Here is a 24,516-nt window from a genome sequence, read left to right on the forward strand (position 1 = left end):
ATGTTCTAAGTTGTTTAAAACATTTAGCTGTAAATATCAGGAGGTTAAAGCTGAATTTCTGATTTATTGCCTCATGTTCATCTTTAGATCCCAAACCCAAAAGTACTAGAACTGAATTGTTCTTCATGTTCAAATACTTTCAGAGGTCACATTATATACTACATATATCTTTATTTTTTAAATGTTTTTAGAGTAAAATCTGTCCAGTTTTGGTTAGATATGTGTGCTCATTATAGGGTCAGATTCCTGTTCTTGGCTGACGAGTGTTACCTGATCTTGTTATAGGATCAAGCTTTGATGTGTTTTGATAGGTACATTCTAAGATGCTTTTAATCTGCTCACAAAGTTGTAAAGATCTGCTTTACTGTAGTCCTACTGTGAGCATATAATGTTGTTTATCTGAAGCTCTTAATCTGTAAACGCTTAAATTTAAATATAATATAATTACATAAATAAACAGAAATATGGGGGTTCGTATTAAAGTGGCCAGTAAGTATATGTTGGAGTGTTGTATTGATATAAAGCCATGATGGGATTAATCAATGACATCAGTGGGGCAGCAGCCACCTAGTAGAAAACAGAACATCGGAGTCACATGGACTAGTTTGGATTTCTTCCATGCGTCATGAAGAAACACATTTTCCTCACAGCTGTACACTGTTCTGCATTATGTTTCTGTGCTGAGCTGATTCGCCAGAATAAAATGTACTTATTTGAACCAGCCTTCCCTTTCTTCCAAATGGCATGACGCTAGATGTCCTGGTAATAATAATCATAATTCCTAGATATAGAGTCTGTGTCTTCTGAATGCCGTTAAGAAGATAAGGCACTGTAATGTACATTAATGAATCTCTCTTTGGACCTGTGCCTCAGAAAGTGCTTACAAATGAAATGTTTTGTTGCATCTGTCAGCTGTGAAGAGCCATGATTAATTACTAGTAGAAAAGGAAAAAGAATTTGAGGTACAGCCATAATGGTGAAAAAACAGTGTGTATAATGGCTGTGTAAATCAAGGATACTTATGCTGAGACTCTGTTCCTTCAATGAAGATACTGAGTCATTTTTTAAATGGACCTTTCTGATGACAGGATTTCCATTGAAGTCCTTTTCCTTTCATTCTACATTTTATAAGAATTTGACCGCATTACATACAGAGGATAAAAACAGACAAAGTCTAGTTTTAAATGGAAATGATGGTGGTTTTTTATGTAGTCAATTAGGGAACTTCTTGCAATGGTTCTATTTTGCAAGGATAATTAAAGAATGATTAACAATGTTATTTTCCCACTTGATCAGGACATCATTGCCGATCAGTGCCTGTACCCTCTTCTTTCGCCAAGACGTCAAGACGATTTAATATAGCCACGTGTCATATCCAATTTAACCTATCTAACGTATGGGTAGATCAGTAGATCATGTTTCCTTGTAGTTCCACCATGAGATGGACTTAGAGACCTTTAAACTGTTGCAAATATTAATGAACACTTTTCTCATTGTTGTTATTCCCTAGGGCCCCGCTACTGTGCTGTAAATGATTTAAAAAGCATAACCATATATACTCTAATACTCTATATTATCCATTTACTGTATGTCCAAATCAGTAAAAGAAGCTAACATAATATTGGTCATTACTAGTAGAAGCATCATGTTTTTAAATGTAGGTATGATTGTAGGATGCATTTCTAACATATGTCAATGCTAACCATATATCTTGAGTGCATGAGCATCTTCGTCTCTCCTATTCCATTTGATTCCCCTGCCGGAGTATATTTACATAGAAATTGCTTTGTTTTTTGAGCATTGTCGTTGGAGTATAGAAATTTCAATTTCTTAGTAGATATATTCGAATAACTATTAGCACTTTCACAGACATTTTATACACGAATAAAAATGGCATAATTTCAGCAATCTAATCAAAACATGTTATAATATTATTATAATAAGGACCCCAGGTTCACGACCTAAGAGCAGTGCCTGTGTTTTTGTGTTCTCTCTGTGGATTTCCTCTAGGTGTTCTGGTTTCCTCTCACCCCCAAAAAAACATGCCAGTAGGTCAACTAGCTAAGATAAATTGCTCCTAGATGTGAAGAGTGTGATTTGGTATATAAACTGGTGTACCATGCAGGAAGTATTCATTTACATTTACATTTATGGCATTTTGCAGACACCCTTATTCAGAGCCATGTACAACACTGCTTTTAAGTCTCTATCGATGAATACATTAACACTGGTTCACTAGGTTACAGACTTAGGACACCATCAACCTAAAACGCTGTTTATTTTTTGTAAAAGTGCTAGTTCAAGTATTTCAGCTATGGCAGTGGGGTGGTATGGGAGAATTTAGGCAGGTTGAAAACAAGTCCCGCAGCTGCATTTTGGATCATTTGCAGAGGATGAATTGTGTTCATTTGTAGACATTGCAGCATTAAGTAGCTGGGTAGAATACTTCTGTTGTTGTAGAGAAGAAATCGACATGTGCGTGTCACATTAGCAACATGCAAATAAGAGGACGGTTGATTGTCAGTCAATTAGATCGTTGTGCAGGGATATTGTAAGATGCTGACCTGGGGATGAATCACCTGGAATGATCAGCAGTTCAGTTTTTCTGGGATTGAGTTTCAATGATCTTAATGAGCTCTCATCCACAATGATATGTCCAACAGACATTCTGAGGGACACCACCAGTGGAAAGTCTGCATGGAGCAGTTGTCACCCCTCCATGTTACCTGATATGAGCGACCTTCCAGGTTGGAAGCAAACCATTTCCATGCGGATCCACCAATAAGCCTCCTGAGGGTGGAGAAGAGAGTCTTATGGTTTACTGTATCAAACGCCGCTGAGAAGTCAAGGAGGATGAGGACAGATGACAGCTTGGCTGATCTAGCAGATTTTCTCAATCTCCTTAATGTAAAAGGAATCAAAGTCTTCAGCAGTCAGGGAGGATGAAGCAGGTGGAGCCGGATGGTTGAGTAGTGAAGACAAGATGTTGTGGAACTTACAAGGGTCTTGTGCAGATCTTCCAGGGTTTATGTATCCACAGTATTCCAGTCTTATGCCCCAAGTTCCCAGGATACAATACATGACCCTGACCAGGATTACTTAGAGTGAGTAACATTATTTACTTAACATAGAAGCTTCAATATATATATATGAGACTGCCACAGGTTTTCAGAGGTGTATCATTAGTATTTCAATTGTTGTTTTGCCTCATACCACAATGGTTGGGGGTTCCTGTCTTCACCATGTGTGGTCATGGAGTTTGCATGTTCTCCCTGTGATTTAAAGGTTTCCTATGGGTAATCCAGTTTCCTCCTTTAGTCCAAATATGTTATTGACTGGCATTACTAAATTGTCAGTAATGTGTGACTAGGTGTTTGAGTGTGTTTGCAGTTGTGCCCTGTGACGGGTTGGCATCCAGCCTAATTCCCCTGTATTGCCTCCAGGTTCCCCACAACCCTGTGTAGGATAAGTGCTACAGAGAATGGATGGATGGAGATACTGTTTCACCAAGCTTGCCATTAAGAAAAGTCTAAGACAAATAATTAAAAGTGACATAATACTAAGGGAGGGGAGGACTGTGCAGGGGTTGCAGCAACATCTTGCTTATAAAATCAAATCTACCTTTCTTTTTCTCCTTCTGCATTACACCTACAGTTCATCACTAACTGTTACATATATCCCTGGTCTCAGAAAGCAATGTTAGACTGTTATATCAGTTTCTGTCCAGTCACATCAGCCGTGGCTATTGGAAGTGTAGCATTAATGTGGGGAAGTTTTAAAAAGTTTTTTTAAGTTTTTAGCAACTAGTAGCTTTTAAACAGAAATGGTAGAACCCTGATGGGTTAATCTTGTTTCTCACCTAGCAGCTGGTCTCTAATGTCATTAAACAAGTCAAGCAACATGTTTGTAATAATGACATTGTTGACCTTTTATGAGCATCATTACAGCGTAATTACTGAGCTAAACAATGCTGTTTCACATTTACAAAACTAGCCTGTCATTTAGTATGTGTGTTATGTTTGGAACTTTCTTTAAGAATTTCACAGAAAATCCATGCATTTTTTTTCTTTAGAATTTCATTATATTTATGTTTCAAACCTTTTTCAAACCACTTTATTTATTTGAGTTGGTATTGATTACTGCAAAGTTCAATAATTCTATAATTAAATATTAGAAATAGATGGTGTCTTTGCAGCTACAAATAACAGGATAAAATCAGTGCTTTTCATGCATTTTTACACTATGTTTTTATACTTCCATAACAATAACTCAACCAAGGATCTGACTTGTGTTGCAAAAAGCAACATAATATACAGGCTTGGCTTGAAGGTCAGTCCTCCCACCAGCTATGACAGAGTATTCATTCAGAGCACAGAACGAGTTCGTAAAAAACCTTGTTTAATGTCAGTCACATGTTTCTGACACACTCGACTGTATGTCAAGGTCTCACAAATAATCAGTTATACTTGACAGGCAAAAGTCTTTGTTAACTCTTGGGAATAAATGATTCATCAGGTTTTTTTTAGATAATTGTTCAATTACTGTATCACAGTTTTATAATGCATTTAAAAAAAAAAACACACTATGAGGGCAATAAATCTTTTTACCACTGTTAAAACAAGAATTATAGCGCTTGGCAAATTTAATTCATTATTTTATTGAGTATTGTTTAGAGCTCTGCCTAAACAGGATTCTTCACCTCAAAAGTTCATAAATAAGCTCACAAGTCAGCTCATGTGTAACATTCAGAAATTTGGAATAGACAGTTCTATTAAATTACTGAAGTAGCAAATCATCCAGAGTTTTGCCAGTGAGCTAATTTGTTTTCACCATGCAGCTCACACTGACAATTTCAGAGTAAGATGAACTATTATAGACCTTGTTTGCATTCATTAATTCAGCCTTATATTTCTAGTCCATGTGAAAGCTCAGGACATGACAGTGTTGCTATATAGACCACTCTTCTGTTCTGTGCCAAAACTGTGACTGGCCAAGGCATCTGACCAGAGCTGTACCAATCACACACCACACTGATATATACACTATGTAGACAATTTAATTCAGCTTAAAAAAATGTCTTTGTAATGGGGAAGAAACTGGACTACCAGAGGTAATGGTTATGCCTTTCCAAGAGGAAAGGGAGGACATGCAAGCTCTTTGCACATAGGGCAAGAGGCAGGATATGAGCTCCGAACCCCGGAGGTGTGAGGCAAATATGCTAACCACTAAGCCACTTTATCCTGGTCAGGGTACATGGTGCATCCTGAAGCTATTCTGAGAAGTAATGGCTTGACACAGGGCTACGCCATGAATGGAACATCGGTCCATCACCGGGCACCATGCCCGCACACACACACACACACACACACACACACACACACACACGTTCATATACTCATTGTCAGATAAAGTCCTCCAGTGTTGTATTCACTTCTTGATCTCAGTAAGTTGACTTTATACAATGTTAATGTTATAATACAACTTACACCACCAACACCAGAGACATGTGACAGTGAGTCAACAACAACTAGACTTAAATAAACACTCTGCTATGAACAATGCCTTTCTATGAGATGAGCTTAATACTTTTTATGTTTGCTTTGGGGCAAACAGCCCCATGCTCATGGAAAGTTCTCCATCAACCAATACTGCAAAGATGGTTACACTCTGTCTCTGTAGCAGATGTAAACAGATCCTTCCAACGGGTGAATATCCACAAGTCTGTGGGCCCAGGCGGTATTTTTGCACTGAGAGTAGAATGAGAGTAGAAATCTAGCACAAGAATTTCATTGTATATAAATTCTTAAAGCACACTTTACTCTAACCCTATGTCTACGGTTAATGTCTACGACTAACATGTTTCATGACATGAGACATGTTAAACTCCTACAGTACACTCTCATGCGTTTATGTATAGCAGTGTCATGTTTCCATTATTGGTCACTGTCATGACAGCTGCCATAATATTGGATGACATGGCAGTTTGTGTCACATGTTAATCTATCACATGCTGCTTCTACGTTCCATATACTTCATTACATTCAGCCTAATGATTGATGCTATGACAGGTTTTGATTGATCTCATAATCTTTTGAGTCTCTTACCTCATAAATATGCCACTTTACATTAATAATTTTTCAAAAAAGGACATGAAGTTAGTGAATTTCTGACTAGAATATGTACTGTAAGAGATAACAGCCAACCAAAACATCCCTGAAAGGAAATGATAAATAAATAAAATAATAAAAGAAGCAGAGACAAAGAAGCTGCTACAGAAGTGTTTCAGCACACATTATCTCTCATTTACCATGGTTACTTACAAATGTTTAAAGTACACAGGCTTTGTGCGTGTTTTACTTCCTCATAACTAAAATACCAACTCACATACACACACGCAGGAAAAAACAAGCGCACACCCATTAATAGGTACCATTATGCAAATGTTGTTATGGTTATGTCATGATGGCGTTGTATCATTCCATTCGTGTTGTAAGTACTGAAAACATTTCCTTGCATTGCAGCCTATGAATCTTTTCTTTCTATGTACACCAATGTCACTCATTTTTTCCTAAGCACAGTGAAGTGTGAATGTAGACCTCATTTAAACCATTATTTCTGCTTGTTGTCATGGTTGCAACATGGTTACATAGCACCACAACCCTTGATTTAGTGATGAATCTTCATTGAATGTACATTAGAGGCATTTTATATGAGAATATACATGAATATGAAATATATGCTGGCCAATAAGATATGAGAATTTTCTATGGACATTTTATTTTTGTTTTGATAACATGCTCATGTCACTTTTGTATCAGTCTCATATAACTTTATATAAATTGTAATGGTGACTCACATATGATCTCATATGACTACTTCCATGTCACATTTTCTGACTATGTATGTCAGGCTTTTAATGTAGGGTTATGTTAAAGGTTACTAAACATCAAAAAAAGTAAGAGAATCAGTCTGAACACCTTAGACCTTTTCACACAGCTAGGGCCTCTGGGGTTTACAGAGAATATCGTAAAAAAAATATAGAGTGTAAACAGACAAAATAATTCTAAATATAATCCTATAATAAATTCTATGATAAATAAGGCTATGTAAACTCAAATAATAACTCTATACAAACATGTAGAAAAGTATCACAGATCATGCATCTACATTGCAAGTGTTTGTACTGTAAATGGTTAATGATGTAAATCATATGTGGTTGCTTCCAACACTGTCATCACCTGCACCAACACCAACACTAACTGAGCCTGGATCTTGTAAAAGAATGGTGTTTATCATTCCAGGACAATTCAAGAGTCTTATAAAGCTGAAACCGTTCCGGTGGCTCGTAGTGACTCAGCAGCCTTGTTTTTTTCTATTATTTCTCACCCTCCTATAAGTAACAATGTGATATTTTCTCTAGGGTATTGCTTGAAGGTCTATTTTCACAGAAAATTGATTGACCTTAACGCTTATCATGTAACAAAACCAAATATTTCAGCTGTTTTACTAAATAAGCAGCCAGAAATTTCACACACAGAGATAGAAACAAGATTTTTTGTTTATTTGTAATACAGAAATAAAAAGAATTATGACTTCAATTTATTTTGTATATTATTTTATTTGGTGAAATTTTTCATTCTCTGTCACTCTTTTTGTTTTTGTCTCAGTCTCATCAATACCGTGGTTAACACATACAGTATAACATCCATGACCAGCTTGTTTTCACCTCTCTATTACAGCTTTGATGACATTTTCTATTTATATGCTATGTGTGAGAGTGTGTCTGAGTGAGGATAAGAAAAAAACAAAATTCCATATTTATTTAATTCCTTAACTATAAAAGCAAAATTGGTAGAGAAGAAATCCTTTTACATAACACTGTGGCAGGGAAAAGAGGGCATTATTTGCTTTGAGAGTGTAAAAGAATATGTGGAAAAAAAATTGTATGTTCAGGGTGTGTGTGAACGGTCACATACGAAATATTGTGTTTTTCTGATGTACAAGATTTGTAGTAATTTCTCTTGCCAGTATAAAATGCTGTTGACAGTCACATGGCACATAAAACAACAGCATCAGGCTTGACATTTGATTCCAAGTTACTCTTCCACAACATCTCAAGACGTCTCTTTGCTTCTCCTTGGCTTGAGATAATGATGCAACAACAGACAGAAAGCTAAGAAGTCACTGTCACTTCTTTCTTTCTTTCTTTCTTTCTTATCTTGTATCTGGATGAGGGTGACCTTAAGGCATGTCTGTGCCATTGTGGGTGGATTTCATGAAATTGGCCGACATTCCTGAGGATCCTTGTCCGGTTCCTCGATTTTTTTTTTTTTTAAATTGCTGAATTGCTGGATCACTGTGAAATAGGACAATGTTTAAAGAAGACTGAGTATAAAACCAAACAAAAATTGTGTCACTGTGTGATTAGTTACAGTCTCCACAGACAGACAAATATTATTTACGATCAAAGCGTATGTTTTTCCATGTCAAGTCTCATGTGACACATCAGTAAGTGTTAACTAAATGTGTCTTTTCACAATAAACCCTTCAACATGTAATTGAACCTGAAGTATGAGGGAATGTTTAAAAAGTACTGCTTGGATTCTATAAAGCTTCAGAGACAATGATGTATAAACAAATGAATGCTGGTGTTAATCATCTTAGTAGCTATGGTTTTCTGGCTGTTTGAAGACACTATTTGGATGAGAAAATGAGGTACGGTGACTTCTAACTCAACTGCCAGAAGGTGTTTTCCAGGACATCCACAATTCATAGCAGGGCTTCATCAGTAAGATCAGCCTGGGAGCTTTCCATCACACCCCTCCCTCTAAAACACACAAACACACTCAGTCCTAAGCAACAAGCCTGAAATGGAATTTATAGGCAACACACAGCTGCAGGAGATCAGGGGGGTCTTTACAGTTTCCCTATCGCTCGTTTCAGCCCTCAGGGTCCCAGGAGAACAGGCAGAAATCATTCCACATCATCCTTCTGCACTGTGTCAATCAATACAAGACCGAGCCAATCGATAACACCAAGGATAGGCTGCAGGGCTGAAACATTTAGCTAGGGTTTTCCATTTTGTGCTGCAAAGCCTTCTATTGTTTCAGCAGATAAGACCTTACTTGTCTTTCATATGCACGTATATAAACACCTAAAGATATTTCTCATTCTGCTATTGCATTTATTTCCATGTATTAGTCATCACAGTGAAATTAAGGAACTCAGAAACTCCAGCACAGCTGCAAATGTAACCACATAAGATGATCTTGTGATGTGTGTCATCATATTGGTCAGATTTGTCAGGGATTAAATTAAAAAGCCAGCATAATGAGTGTTGTGCCACCAAAAGCTGCCAGATCAACATCACACACATAGAATGGAGCCTGTAGAACTGGAAGGATGAACAGTATTCATGCCAAAATATATTCTCTCAGTTGTTGATTTTCCTTAGGTCTACAACTGGTTTGAGATCTGGTGATCTGGAATGCTGTAGAATATGATTTACTGCAAAGCATTCAGTGATTCTGTGTGCTCTGCCATTAGGGGAGTTATCTGGGTTAGAACCACTCCCATGAGGATAGAAATGCTCTTATCGATAAAAATGATGAGAGAAATTCCCTCTGGGATTAATAAATCTATCTATCTATCTATCTATCTATCTATCTATCTATCTATCTATCTATCTATCTATCTATCTATCTATCTATCGCTCTGTGTATTTATTTGTTAACCAATGACCTTGTGCTCTGTGGGGACCCAAACCCAAACCACCAGCAAAATGACCTCTACAGCATAAGAGGCAACATATTTCAGTTCATTCATCACCCATCTGTGTGTTCTTGTGCATGGAGAGATGATTAATGATGATTAAAAAATAGCAACATGCAACAGAGACTGGGTTTGTTTTCTCAAAATATGCCACATACCCCTGATATACATTTCTAAAGCTGAATTTCTATTTTTTATTTAAAAAAAAAAAACAAGAATTCTGTATGCTGTAAAAGCTTTTGACAGACTTTTATTTGTTCGGTCTGCAATTGTATTGAGACTGCCTGTGCTGGAAGGAGATTTCTGATAACATAGAAGACAAAGGCACAACTGAGCCAGTGCTGGTCATTCTTCTTCCAAACAAGCAAGCTATCATTTCCCCATGAGAGAGACACAAAGACACAGTCAGTTATGACCAAATGGACGAGCAAACACCATTTCCTGGAGGTTGACATAACAGAAGGTGTGTTGTTGCACATCTGAAGCAATCTGATATTTGAAGCATTGATGTTGGTTGTGTGTTAGAATGGGATACGGGTGGCGACTTCTTTGAAAAATTCCTTTCTTTTTCCTCTGCCTAAAGCTGTGCATTTTTGATGGCAGCAGAGCAGATCCAATTAACATACAAATGGAGATTTGGGCACTTCATCACTCATTGCCATACTCGTTCATCATGTCTTTCCTTGCCAGCCATTCCCAGTTTAATTGGCTGTTTTTTGTTTTGTTTTTTTTTTTTTTAAACAAATGCTGCAGTGATTCTTGATGGTTTTGGGAATCAGCTGCAGAAGCTACCCAGACGTTACACTTCTGAATTCCACTGATTGCACATGATCTCACAATCTCAGCTTTTGCTTTACCCCTGAGAAAGTTGCTACCTGCAGTCTCAAAGCCTCTAAGATCCCCTCTGAGGTGTTAAAGATCTATCTTCCTCATAATTCATCTGGGGATCACTTGTCAAACAGAAGTGTTTGTTGAGTTATTCACGATTCAAAACATGGAGACAGGGAAGAACTTGAGTGAATGAGAAGGCTTGAAATGGAAAAAGCTGCTGGGATTAGATGGACAGACATGAGAGGATGACAGAGAAGTAGGAGTGAAAACGACTCAGGGACAGGATAGTGCTGAGATCTCAGATGGAATATATGTAGTGTGCTACACACTCTGCTAACTCTTCTTAGCAACCTCTTTGCTTCAAGAAAAGAAAGTGTGAGAGTCTCGACAGAGTTTAACAAATGCGTACACAAATTTCTTTGAAATTCAGTGAGCCAAATAAAGGTTAAATAATATTTAAATAAATATGACAATCCAATAACAAACACTGTCCTTGTTATTATGCATTATGATAATCTGTTAATTAAAAGAGGGAAGCAAAAGGCAGTAATGGAATGCTGTAATGGAAGTTCAGATGTGGGGATAATATAGCAATTACGCTTGTCTCTCTCTCTCTCTCTCTCTCTCTCTCTCTCTCTCTCTCTCTGTCTGTCTGTCTGTCTGTCCTTCAGTATGATTAAGTTTACTCAGCCGGGGAGGTGTAGTTGATGTGGAGGGAACTGCATGTGTAGACACCTCATGTTGTTCCCTTTTTTCCTTCTTTCTCTCCGCTATTTCTCTCAATCCCTTTTTTGCTTCTACTGTATGTAGTTCTAAGTCATTGTCCCCAATTTGGCAGTGACAGGGAATGAATTTTTTAATAAATCAGAATGAAAAACAAATTTACTGTAATGTTAAAAAAGTATTTATTCATTTAGTTCCTTATTAATTTAGTTCTTTATTATTTTTCTTTATTTTGTTAGTTATAATATGGCCATGCTTAGCATTTCCGGAATAGACTCCACTGTGTATAGCTTGTGACCTTCACTGCAATAACACCTGTTACTGAAGATGAATGAATGAAAATATTCTCTACTCATGACTCCTTTCTTTAGTTGGCAGTCTCTGCTTCATGTGCTGTCTAAATCATTTAACCCAAACACTTTCCACCGATCTTTCATTGAGCAAATAATACCATTTTGCACTATTTCTATGCATTTGTTCAGCTAAGTTCTAATGGTATGTAGCTGTAAAAAATTAATTGGGGAATATCTATTATTAATGGGAAGGCAGTTAATTATGAATGGACATTCCCAGCATAGACGTAATGAAATTCACTTATGGTGGTAATTAATATGAGGCTGCCAATTCTCTTTGATGGTATGCTATATTGTGTCAGTGAGGAGTCTTCATTCCTACCAGCTACAACCAACATCCATCAGCCTTGCTGACATTTTCAAAAATGTCATCAGGTTCAGTTCACTCTTCAGCTCGCCAAGACTTTTGTTCTTTACTTCTCTTTACCATGTTCAGCCCATACTGGTACCTTTGTAAAATTATGTTTCATCATTTTTCAAGAGTATCTTATTTTACATTTATTACTTTCCAAGCTGATGTTCACATTATTGTCCACATGACGTGGAAAAACAGCAAGTATCTGCTTAGAAATCACCAGAAATTTGGAAAGATAGATTCCTCCTTTGTTTAATACTTTTCTGACTCACTCATCTCAGCTAAACTGTATTAACAAAGAACTAAGAATTTTGCCCAGATTTGCCAGAAAGTGTAATGACTATAAGACATTCACAAATCAAAGACTAATGCTAAAGTTTGCCTCATCCTTCGTATTTTTATTTTGGCTGCTCCTTGTTTGGGGTTGCCACGGTGGATCAGGTGGTCTGCATATTAGATTTGGCACAGGTTTTATGCCAGATGCCCTTCCTGAAGCAACCTTCCCATTTTATCCAGGCTTAGGAATCGCACAGAGAGTTAACTCTTCAGTGGCTGGGTTAGCTCCCTGCCCAGGAATCGAATCCAGGCCATGGCAATGAGAGTACAGGTTCCTGCTGCTGGACAACCCAGAGACTACCACACCTCTCTCATATTAGATTAGATTAGATTGAACTTTATTGTCATTACACATGTACAAGAACAAGGCAACATACTATAATATTTCTAAGATTATAAACATTATAGCTCTGGTTATAGGAAACTCTATGCTAGGACATTGTAGCAATGTAGCTTAGAGCAGGTTATGATCAACAAACTGCTAGAAGTCCAAATGATACTTAGAAAACAATATAGATTTTTAGCTGGGGACAGTGTCCAATAAGTGTCAAACCAGACCAAGGGCAGTCAGCTAAACCAACCATTTGCTGTGTAAAATTAAATCATGCCAAATAAAACTATAACTGATCAGGGACTGAATGTACTTTATAAAACAGAAACTTAGATTAGACTAAACGACTTGCCCTCCCAGATACAACTATGTTCACCACCCTTGTCTAATTGGCCAAGGAGGAGGCATCACAATTACATATTTATAACAATACTCTAGGCATTACCCAGAAATGTGGATATGAATTTATCTCATTTTAAGCACCAACTTAGCCACAATCATTTTCGCCAATTAGTATTCACAGGCAACCAGGGCCATATTCTGAATTTCTACAAAAAATTGCAGATGTTCACTTTTATACCTGTATACATATGTGTTTTATGAAATTGTACTGTAGAGTAGGCTTTCTGCTTGTTTTGTATTCAGTCAATACCAGTTATCATAATGTACTTCTAGACATTTGATTTAAGGGAGCGACTACCTAAAGTGTTTGCAAAGCTGCTCTGTAATTGTAACCAGTCAATATACCCAAGATTTAAAATCAATAAGCTAGGGCAGAATTACCTATTTTGAATAAAGTAGCTAAATACACTGAAGCTGCTTTGTCAACTGCTTTACTTTCAGTAAAAAAAAAACTGTAAAAGACCAAAAAATCAATAGATAAAGAGATACACTTCACTTGTGTTCAGCATTAAATTAAATAGCTATATATGGTTATGCGCTGAAATGTTTTACTTCATATTATTTTATATTGGCTAATTGACTACTATGCTGCACTAACACAAAGGAAACTACTCAGCACATATCACTAAGTAATTAACCTCAGCACCAGCTAGTTATTGTGGGATGTGGTAGCCTAGTGGTTGTAAAATTGTGTTTCATCATTTTTCAAGAGTATCTTATTTTACATTTATTACTTTCCAAGCTGATGTTCACATTATTGTCCACATGACGTGGAAAAACAGCAAGTATCTGCTTAGAAATCACCATAAATTTGGAAAGATAGATTCCTCCTTTGTTTAATACTTTTCTGACTGACTCATCTCAGCTAAACTGTATTTAACAAAGAACTAAGAATTTTGCCCAGATTTGCCAGAAAGTGTAATGACTATAAGACATTCATAAATCAAAGACTAATGCTAAAGTTTGCCTCATCCTTCGTATTTTTATTTTGGCTGCTCCTTGTTTGGGGTTGCCACGGTGGATCAGGTGGTCTGCATATTAGATTTGGCACAGGTTTTATGCCAGATGCCCTTCCTGAAGCAACCTTCCCATTTTACTATCACCCTTAATTAACCTCAGCACCAGCTAGTTATTGTGGGATGTGGTAGCCTAGTGGTTAAGATGCTGGCTTACCAATTGAAAGGTTGTGAGTTTGATTTCCATGTCCACCAGGTTCCTGCTGTTGGGCCCCTGAGCAAGGCCCTTAACCCTCAGTTGTATAAAAATGTAATGTTATTCAATAACAACAATGGAAAATGGGTTATGCATCATTATTTGTGTCAATTGCTGACCAAATTCTTTGATTTCAACTCCATTTTCATTTATGGTTTGCATAGGTTATGAACAAGTGTATATCTCGTTCCATGTGATCTGTTCATACTGTGATAGCTCAAGTGGTTAAGGCTCTGGGCTATTTATCAGACGTTTGTGTGCCCCAATGCTGCCACTGTTGGGCCCTTGAGCAAGGCACTTAACCCTCTCTGCTCCAGGGGTGCTGCATCATGGCTGATCCCAACTTCCAAAGTTTGGATATGTGAAGAAAGAATTTCACTGTGCTTTAATGTATATGTAACAATAATAAAGGCTTCTTCTTTTTTATACACATTCATAAATCCAGTTGAAGATATTTGGATTGTCTTGTCTTGTCTTGCTAGGTATAGGAAGATCCTGTTATTCACCAGACAAGTCTGTGCCACTACCCTAATTAAAAGTATTGAATTTTGTTCCAGGTGGTTAAATAATATAATATTATAATTTGCACAGTGTGATTTGCTTAATTAAAATACCATTCAGCTGGTTATGTGGAAATGGGAAATGCAGCAAAGCATTTTACTATTTTTACATTTTTTAGTGCTGCTTGGTGAACACTATTATTTTGTTACTGGAAAAGCTACATTGTTTGAAAAATAGTTTACTATACTCTTGGAGATAAGCTAGTAGTGTTATTATTTGTAGTTAACTATTTCCTATCACTGGCTACTTGTGTGTGCAATCACATAGTAAACATAGTATTAGCTTCTAGGGCTATGTTGATAGCACAAAGCCGCTAGATGGCAACCACCAGGTTAATGCAAAGGATGTGTAAAGTATATCAGATCAGATCAGATTCAACTTTATTGTCATTGTGCAAGGTACATGAGCCAAGGAAATGCAGTTAGCATCTAACCAGAAGTGCATAGATAGCTTATTTACAAGTGGCAGTGTAATAAATAAGGGTATGAGGTATATTACTGGGTTATTGAAATCCCATAGGATCACTCAGGTTTGTTCATGGTAGAGTGATGGGAAACTGAACTCCTAGACTTTAAGAATAAATGCTGACATAGAAATTATTATTTGGATATAGTTTAACAGCATAGCAAAACAGTCTGATGAGGGTGTGGTGGCTCGGTGGTTATCATGTTCGCCTCACACCTCCAGGTTTGGTGGAATGAGTTCTCAACCCTGTGTGTGCAGACTTTGTACCTTCTCCCTGTGCTATGGGGGGTTCCTCATGCAGTAAAAGATGTGTGTTGTAGGCTGAGTAGAATCTCTAAATTGTCTGAAAATGGATGGACAGGTGGATGGATTGGTAGATGGATGGATTACCATTATTATTTCGAAAATGAACTGTTTTACTTTCAAATAGTCTGCATGTCTGTGTTGTTTATTGACATGTGTTTTGATGCTTCCATTCTCTATGACTACTTATCTATGAGATTATTATTTTCTGCATTTCTGCCCTTGTCTCTCTCTCTCTCTTTTCCAAACCTCTCTCCCCACATTGCAACATTCAGACTAGCAGCACTGACAGATAATCATGTGAATGCAGAGGTGAAAGCCAGAACATTCATTTACAATAAGCTGCCGTGGGCATGTAAAGAGAAGATAAATTAATGGAATGGAAAGGACAAAATATGAGGAGAAGTGGCAAGGCAACATGCATGCTCCCTTTTGCCCTTTTGCCCTGGTAGGATTGTGAAAAGCAGGGGTTGTTGGCGTAGGCTGCGTTGCTGCCCACTCTTTTGCCAGAAGCTGAATGCAGAGAGGCGGAAGACTCTAGAAGAGAAGCTTAAATAATGGCTCTGATTTGGAGCTCAGCAACTAAGCAACAGGTCATGAAATTTGAGAGAATGTTGCCAGATTCATGGACCTCAGATATGATCTGCATGTAAAGTAGAAAGATTATTCTGTCAGAGTGGAATAAAAACATCAAAAAAGGATAAAAATTGAGAGAGAGAGAGAGAGAGAGAGAGAGAGAGAGAGAGAGAGAGATTCCTTAGTTTGACTAACTCTTTAGTTTAATTAGTTGGATTAATCATTTTAATCTGTACATTAAATCATTAGTCACTAAACATTAATTAATTATACATTTCTAATTTGAATCCCCTAATTATAGGGAAACATTCATCATAAGGTTCTATACAGACATTTTAATAGTGTCCCTGTAGGAACAAACCAAGATTTAACATTTACATTTACGCCATTTGGCAAACCCCCTTATCCAGAGTGATGTACAAAAATGCTTTGAAGCCGCTATTAATGTACACAGTGATACTGGATTTAACATTTGTTTCTAGCTCAGTCTGCTATATTTATTAAACCTAATTCCAATAATAAGCTAATCATCATGCTCTTTGAGCTCCAATGATTTGTTATATACAGTATAAAGTGGAGAATAGGCTGGAACCACACGTCTAACCCTATTCTTAAAATAATCACCAGGTCATTACTCATGTAATGATCTCCTGCATGTTGTTTCTGGTGTGAAAACAAAATGTGAAATTGACATCAGAGCGCATTATTTTTAAAATAAAGAAGAACACATTATGCAGGAATAGTGCGTGTAGGCCAAGAAAGGATTTTAGATTGCCATCAAACAAGATATTTTTTGGCTACACAATTAATACAACATGCCCATATTTGTTAAAAACCAAGTCAGTATATGGAGGGAATTAGGAGAAGCAACAGCAGTGTTCAGGTCTTATCTAGAGGACACCTTAAGGTCATCGCTCACCAGGTGAGTATTATGGGATGCCATATTATCACTCCATACACGGAGGTCAGTGGTGGTAGCAAGGAAAAACAAATAGCACAGATCCCTTCTGCTCTTGAGAGAGACAATACCTGTGTGATCTAATAATAAAAAGGGTTTCATGCATATAGGTGACAAATTCATAACATTATGATGTGAAGACATTTTGCTTTAAAAGGTTTGGAACTGCTTGTTCCCTTAGAAGGCAATGTCACTGAATCAATTGAAAATAATTCTGACTGATCACCTTTATCCTCTAGTGAAACATTTTTAACCTGAAGGACACACAGGTTATTAGTTATAATGTTCGCAGTCAGTAGATCCCAAAACAACAGAAGACCTCCTTTTAGAGAGTTCACATCAACACAATCATTAAAACACAGACTGAGAGAATATCCTTAGAAAGAATGGTGTCAATTACTGCAATATACTTCCAGAGATTTGCTGTTCAAGTTGCTCCAGTGTTCCGGTGGCTCTATTCACCCAACATTATACTAAGACACTTGAAATAATTAATCCTGGGTGACTGTAAACTATAGGAAATGGAATCCTGGGTTCTCTAGTAGCACGTTTCACACTTCTTATACTTTACCTGGTGTGAACAATGAATACTGGCTGTTCAAAATCTAAAGTTTCACAATGTACATTACATAACACTGGGTTAATCTTCTTATTTGCATATTTTGCAGTGTCAACAACCATGACTGGATAAATACAGCATGTGATCAATTTAAATAATGACTTTTATTGTCTCATGCTTTCACGTCAGTAGTTAAAAAAGGACAGGACTGTTTGTCTTTGTTCAAGTATGCATTGTTATCTTTCACAGCTTTCTAATCAATTTTTTTTTTCATTTTTTCATTTTTTAAATATTTTTCACACAGTTTCTGATTGAGTGTCCGTGGCTAAGCATCTAGCCATAACATTTTAACACTGCATCGTTTCACACTGTACATGTTTAGCAATGTAATGTGGGATTAAGTCTGTAAAAGTGCTGCTAAACCTGCTTTGGAGCAGGGTTTCGTAATCCCCTTGTTAAAAACAATACTAACCCTGCTTCTGATTTGTTCACAAGTGTGATACGTTCCTCTATATGGGGTTCAAAACAATGTTTAGATAACTGAGACCCTCAGAAATAAAGTGCAGTTTGCAAAGCCCCAATTCTTCCTTTAATTTGCATGCCATGTGCAAATATTTCTTTAACAATACAAACAGTATTAAAAGTTTTAAGCAAATATTAAAAGCAAAGATGTGGATTTCTAGGCATGTTTTCACACTTTTTGGGGATCTGAATATAGTCCGCTGGATTTTTGGCCCATGTGCAAACACTCCAAACAATCTCAGTCCTTTTTAAAGCAGACCATCTTGGGATGTGGTCTGAGAATGGTTTACTTAGACTCACTTGATTTCTCCATCACACGGCTCAACATGGCTGCTTCTGTTGGAAGAGAGATGTTATGGACAGATGAGGAAACAGCTTTGTGTTTAGTGTGGAGGGGGTCTCGAAGATGGGTCTGACAGATACTGTGGGTGACATGCTGTAAAATTTAAAGTGACAGTAAATATACATTTATTAATTGTAATGAAATCTATTAATGCTTATACAACATCTTTGTTCTCAACTCAAAGGATTGCTGTACCCACAAATCACAGCAGTGCAAGTAGGCTAGGACCCAGAAAGCAACACTGTAAACACAAAACAGACTATTACTGTGGTTCAAAACAGCATCTGAGACATCTTTCAAGGACAAAGAGTCCTTTTTCTCTTTGTCCAATTTAAGGAATCCGCGTTTGGTTCTTTAAGGGCCATTTTACACCTGGGCCATTAAACAATGTTGTCCCAATGAAACTTAGATTCCTGTTCAAACAGATAAGTTTTAACAACTACAGCAAAAAGAAAGCACCGAAAAGGTTGTAGAGCTTCAGACTATCCATTTTGATGGATGACCGCTAGGAACAGAACATAAACAGACACATTCTGATTAGTGAGACGACAGTTAACTCACATGTGAATTGCATAAACACATATTGATATGCTTGAAATGTTGCTGTGTGGAAGCTAACTGAGCCAAAGGGAAAATGCAACAAATCCCTTGTTTTGCAACAAAGCACAAAGCTACAGGTCTGAAAATGTCCTTAAAGAGGACTCTTGTGTGAAAACAACCTGGCGGCTCAGTGGGGTCGGTGATAGTGATGTCGTCTTACAGCTCGAGTGTCCGCAGTTTCATCCTGAACTTGTATTACAGAGTTCCTCAGGAGCTCCCTTGTCCCCATGGGTTTCCTCTGAGTTCTCTGGTTTCCTCGAGCTGCCAGAATGTGGACTATTTATATGTGTGTGTGTAAATGAATGTCCTGTAATCTACTGGTGTCCCATTCAGAGTTTATTGCTACCTCATGGACACTGTTTCACAGATAGGATTTGGCTCCACTCTGAAAATTCATTCATTCATTCATTCATTCATCTTCTACCGCTTATCCGAACTACCTCGGGTCACGGGGAGCCAGGCATCTCAGGCGTCATCGGGCATCAAGGCAGGTTACACCCTGGACGGAGTGCCAACCCATCGCAGGGCACACACACACTCATTCACTCACGCAATCACACCCCTAGGGACAATTTTCCAAGATGCCAATCAACCTACCATGCATGTCTTTGGACCGGGGAAGGAAACCGGAGTACCCGGAGGAAACCCCCAAGGCACGGGGAGAACATGCAAACTCCACACACACAAGGCAGAGGCGGGAATCGAACCCCGACCCTGGAGGTGTGAGGTGAACGTGCTAACCACTAAGCCACCGTGCCCCCTCACTCTGAAAATTCACTCTGAAAATTCTTCATGATAACTGACAAAAGCCTATATAAAAATAAATTATATAATTGCTTGCCAAAATGTGCTATTTTAAAATGTTACTTAACCAACTTCTCAGTGGCTTATTGAACTGAGAAGTGGCTGGTTGTACACTGGCATTTTTCTCCAAGTGTTTACAGATAATGGTTTTCTTTTAACACTAATGGGGAAATAAAACAATTTTAGCATTTTAGCATTGGTAAGAAGTTGTTTCTGGGCCTAACTAGAAAAAAATAGCAATAGCTGCAGGTCAGATGTCAGATGTTTCTAGCAATATAATGTGAATTATGAGCTTTTTGAATTATGAGAGATTAGCAATCTTATAATCTTATCTATATATTTACAGCAGACATCCTTATCCAGAGCAACTTGCATTTATCTCATTTACACAACTGAGCAGTTATGGGGTTAAGGGTCTTGTTCAGGGGCTTATCCTTATCCTTAAACTTAACCTTAAGAGGCAGTGGTTGCTCAAGTGGTTAAGGCTCTGAGTTATTGATCAGAGGATCAGTGCCAAACTGCCACTGTTGGGCCCCTTGAGTGAGGTCTGCTCTTTTGCTCTGACCCCTACCTCTAAAGTTGGTATATGTGAAAAATGAATTTCACTGTGATGTATATGTGACAAACAAGGTTGCTTCTTCTTCTTCTCAACCGACGAGCTATCAATTTACCAATTGAGATTTTGCTAGCAGAAAAAAAAACATTATGTGCTATACACTATGCACTTAGACTATGTAGTATGTAGCATTGTCTAGTGTATGAATTTTAGAAGGGTTGTATCATCTTAAATGGAACACATATTTTTTAAGCCATTTCCCAGTCCATTGCAAATGACATCAAACACATGCAATGCGATGTTGTTAGCTTCAGCAGAATACAGTAACTTTGTAGAAAGTTGAAAAAAATAAATAAATCACACACCATAGGTTAATTTAAAGTACATTTGTACGATGGCTTATCCACCAGTCTTAACAGCATCCTGAAAATCATCCAGCATCAGCACCTGGTAGCCCCACCCCCCTTTTATGTTATGCATTTATGTATGTTTTATGAGGTGTCCAATATTCCACACTTTTTTCCATTTGAATAAGTAAATAAGGTATGTGAACTTTTTCTTGTTGGACTATTTATACTACAAAGTGGAATAGAATAGTGTATAAGTATAATTTGGGACTCATCTATAGAGGTCTATTTTTGTGTTGTAAAGAGGAAATATAAGATATACCTTTATTCGTCCTCCTGCAAAAGTCACACAAACTATTTAAACTGTGATGGAAATGCATGATTTCCCTTTTAATCAAAAAGCCATCTGTGAGCTAGCAGTTAATGAGAGCTGACACATTTGTTCAGACTTACTATAAATGCTAGAATACTATATACGATATATTTATTTCTTCTCAATTTTGTACCATATAGTAATTAATTACAATTAAATAATTCATTTCTCAATCTCAGTTATACACAGAAGTAATTATATAAAAGTGAGAGTCAAATGAAACCATTATTTATTGCAAATATGTCATCAAGATTGTACAGAATTTGAATTTCATTCAGTGCAAAATTCCAGCACTTACCAAGTGTCCAGATTCCTCGAGAAAAAAGCTGATGTGAGTTTAAATATTTGTGCATACCAAGAACTTCAATTTATTGCTGTCTGATGTAATTTATTTCATCCCTGGTTATAGATCCATTATGTCCTTTGCAGTCTGTGGTTCTCTATAAAGTGAAGGAGTCAAAGATAAGTCTCAGTCCTTGGTGGAATGCCAGAGTCTTTGACTGGACTTTCTTTAGGAAAAGAGAGAACTGCTAATCACTCTGGATTCCCTATGCAGAGTTTTTGATTGAAAGATTCATTTCCATGCAATTTCCATGCATTTGAGGTGAATAATAAGAAATGTGACACAATTCCATTCAGGAAGAAGGTGGGAATCTAAAGCAGGATGTCTAATGAAATTTTCTTCTGATTCTGGGCACGAAAGAGACATAAAATTAATAACAGAGCACATAGCATGACAGTATCTAAATGAAAGCATATTGCAGACCACAAGACATACGAACACATTTTGTTCTGCAGGAGCACAAGTGATAGCAAGTGATCATTTTCTACTTTGCTGCAAATTTTTTCCGACTCTTCCATGATGGACTGTTTCTCTTTACTGCTCATGTTCTTCCTTATTCCCCTCATTCTTTTCCTACATTTCCATTTTCATGTGCTGACATTAATATTGAGAAATAGTTAATGTATAACACCTGCACTTTGTCAATTTATGCAAAAATAATTTTCCCTTGGTTTACCATCCGTCCATCCAGTTCCAATAGCGCATATGCGACGCAGGATAGTAGGGATCCTGGAGTTTATCTAAGGGGGCTCTGGGCATAAGGCAGGGGACACTTAGTATATTTCAGGGCACAAGAGCACACACATTCAAAATACTGGAGATGCCAATTAGCCAACAGTGCTTGTCTTTGCACTGGGGAGGAAAAGAAAGGACCAGGAACCCCTGAAGCACAAGGAAAATATGCAAACTCTGAGCAAACAAGGCTGAGACAAGAATCGAACCCCCCAAGCCCGGAGATGTGATGCAAACCACAAAACTGCAATGTTCCCATATATATTAACCATTTATTTGTTTACTAATTCACTCATTCATTCATCCTTCTTCATGTTATCCACAAGGTCCAGAGACTATTCTGGGAACACTAAACATGATGCAAGAATACACCTTGGATAAGATGCCAGTCCATCACAAAGCACCATACTGTATAACCCATTCCTAAACTCATTCACACCTAAGGGCATTTTAACATATCCTGTCCAACTACCTGAATGTTTTAAGGAGGTACAATGAAATCAGACAAGAAAACGTATGCAAACACAGCAAGGACATGTCAAACTACACACACACCACACATAAGCTCAAGATCACACCAAGGAGCTTTGAGGCAGCAGTGCTATCTTCTGCACCAGTCATTTTCACACAGCATATTGCTAAAGGTATCATAAGAGCCATCAAACAGCAAGAATGTGGGCATGCAATGTGTGGATCTGTAAAGCAGTGTAGATATAGCTAGATACATGATACCTGATTTCAGATTCAGAAACTTAGCAATGCTTACCCCCAACTCTTAGATGTATCTTCTTGGAAGACCACAGATGGAATATATAAATGGTTTAGTAGGGAATTGTTCATGAAATGAAAAAAATCAATTACAGAATGTGTAATTGGGAATGTGTGCCATGCAATTATCGTTCCTTCTCCTGCATTATTAATAACCCAGTGCTGGTGTTATCCTAACAGTCTGACAAGTCTGTCATTATCTCAAACTACATCATGGACTACATAGATCTGGATATTTTTCACAATCCTTTATACTGCCAAGAACCAGAATGCACATACTGTAGAGAACCTCACTGTCACGCAGGACATGTACACTATTAAATATTCTATATTATATTATACCTCATGACGGATGACTTCTCAAAATTAATTAGTCACAAGCTGTTGATTCATTTTCTATGACAGCAGCTCAGGCAGTAGTGCTGGCTATAATTCAAATCACAGGTTTATATTAATGTGATCGCTCTAATGCCATCGTTACTATAGTAACAACTCATTCACAGGGATTTACATACCAGATGACTCCCATACTTTAAGCCTTATGAAATAACAGCAGTGTTATTTAATCATATATAACATTTATATACTGTAGTCTCCAGGGTAAGAGATTTATTACAGTTCTCAAGACAGAGCATTGTTATTAACTTTAAGAGAGGGACCATTTATAGCTGCTATAATGTAAGTGATAGCATGAACATGAACATGAGGATGTTCCAACATTAAGTGGAACTATATTGTGGGGAATATGGTATGGTATGGAATTCAGTTCCTCCAGGATTTCAGACCTTTTCTTGATTGGTCTGACCAATAATTCTTGATTTTGGAAGCTACTTGAACTGGCAAAATTGCAAGCACAGGATATTTGGACACACACACACACACACACACACACACACACACACACACACACACACACACACACACATATATATATATATATATATATATATATAAGGATATAAAGTCATATATGTTATGTAATTACTTTCTATGAGAGCTGTACTGTATGTTGTGATGATGTAACATGACACAAATCTGCAGAAAATAAGTTACATTTTTAAAAAAGAGTTTGCAAAATTTAATGTAATTTCTCTTTTTGAACTGATCATTCATTATTAATAAATAATTGTTATTATTTGCAACTTTCTTGTAAAGTTAACGAAATAACCGAAAATTAAAAAAATAATCAAAATTAAGTTTGTGCCATCTTTTTCTATCGTGATATGTATTTATTATTTATTGATTAACTGCAGTTTGTACTGTAATAGAAACATAAGCATCATAAGCATCTTTATATCAGTTGATTAGTTTTGGAACTCAATCTGTCTCCCTTTCTCTGTATTATCCATGAGTAATTTTGTGTTCATGGATTTTTTTTGCATTATGTTTAAT

The sequence above is a fragment of the Tachysurus vachellii genome, chromosome 22 (assembly GCF_030014155.1).
Source record: "Tachysurus vachellii isolate PV-2020 chromosome 22, HZAU_Pvac_v1, whole genome shotgun sequence".
Classification (NCBI taxonomy): Eukaryota; Metazoa; Chordata; class Actinopteri; order Siluriformes; family Bagridae; genus Tachysurus; species Tachysurus vachellii.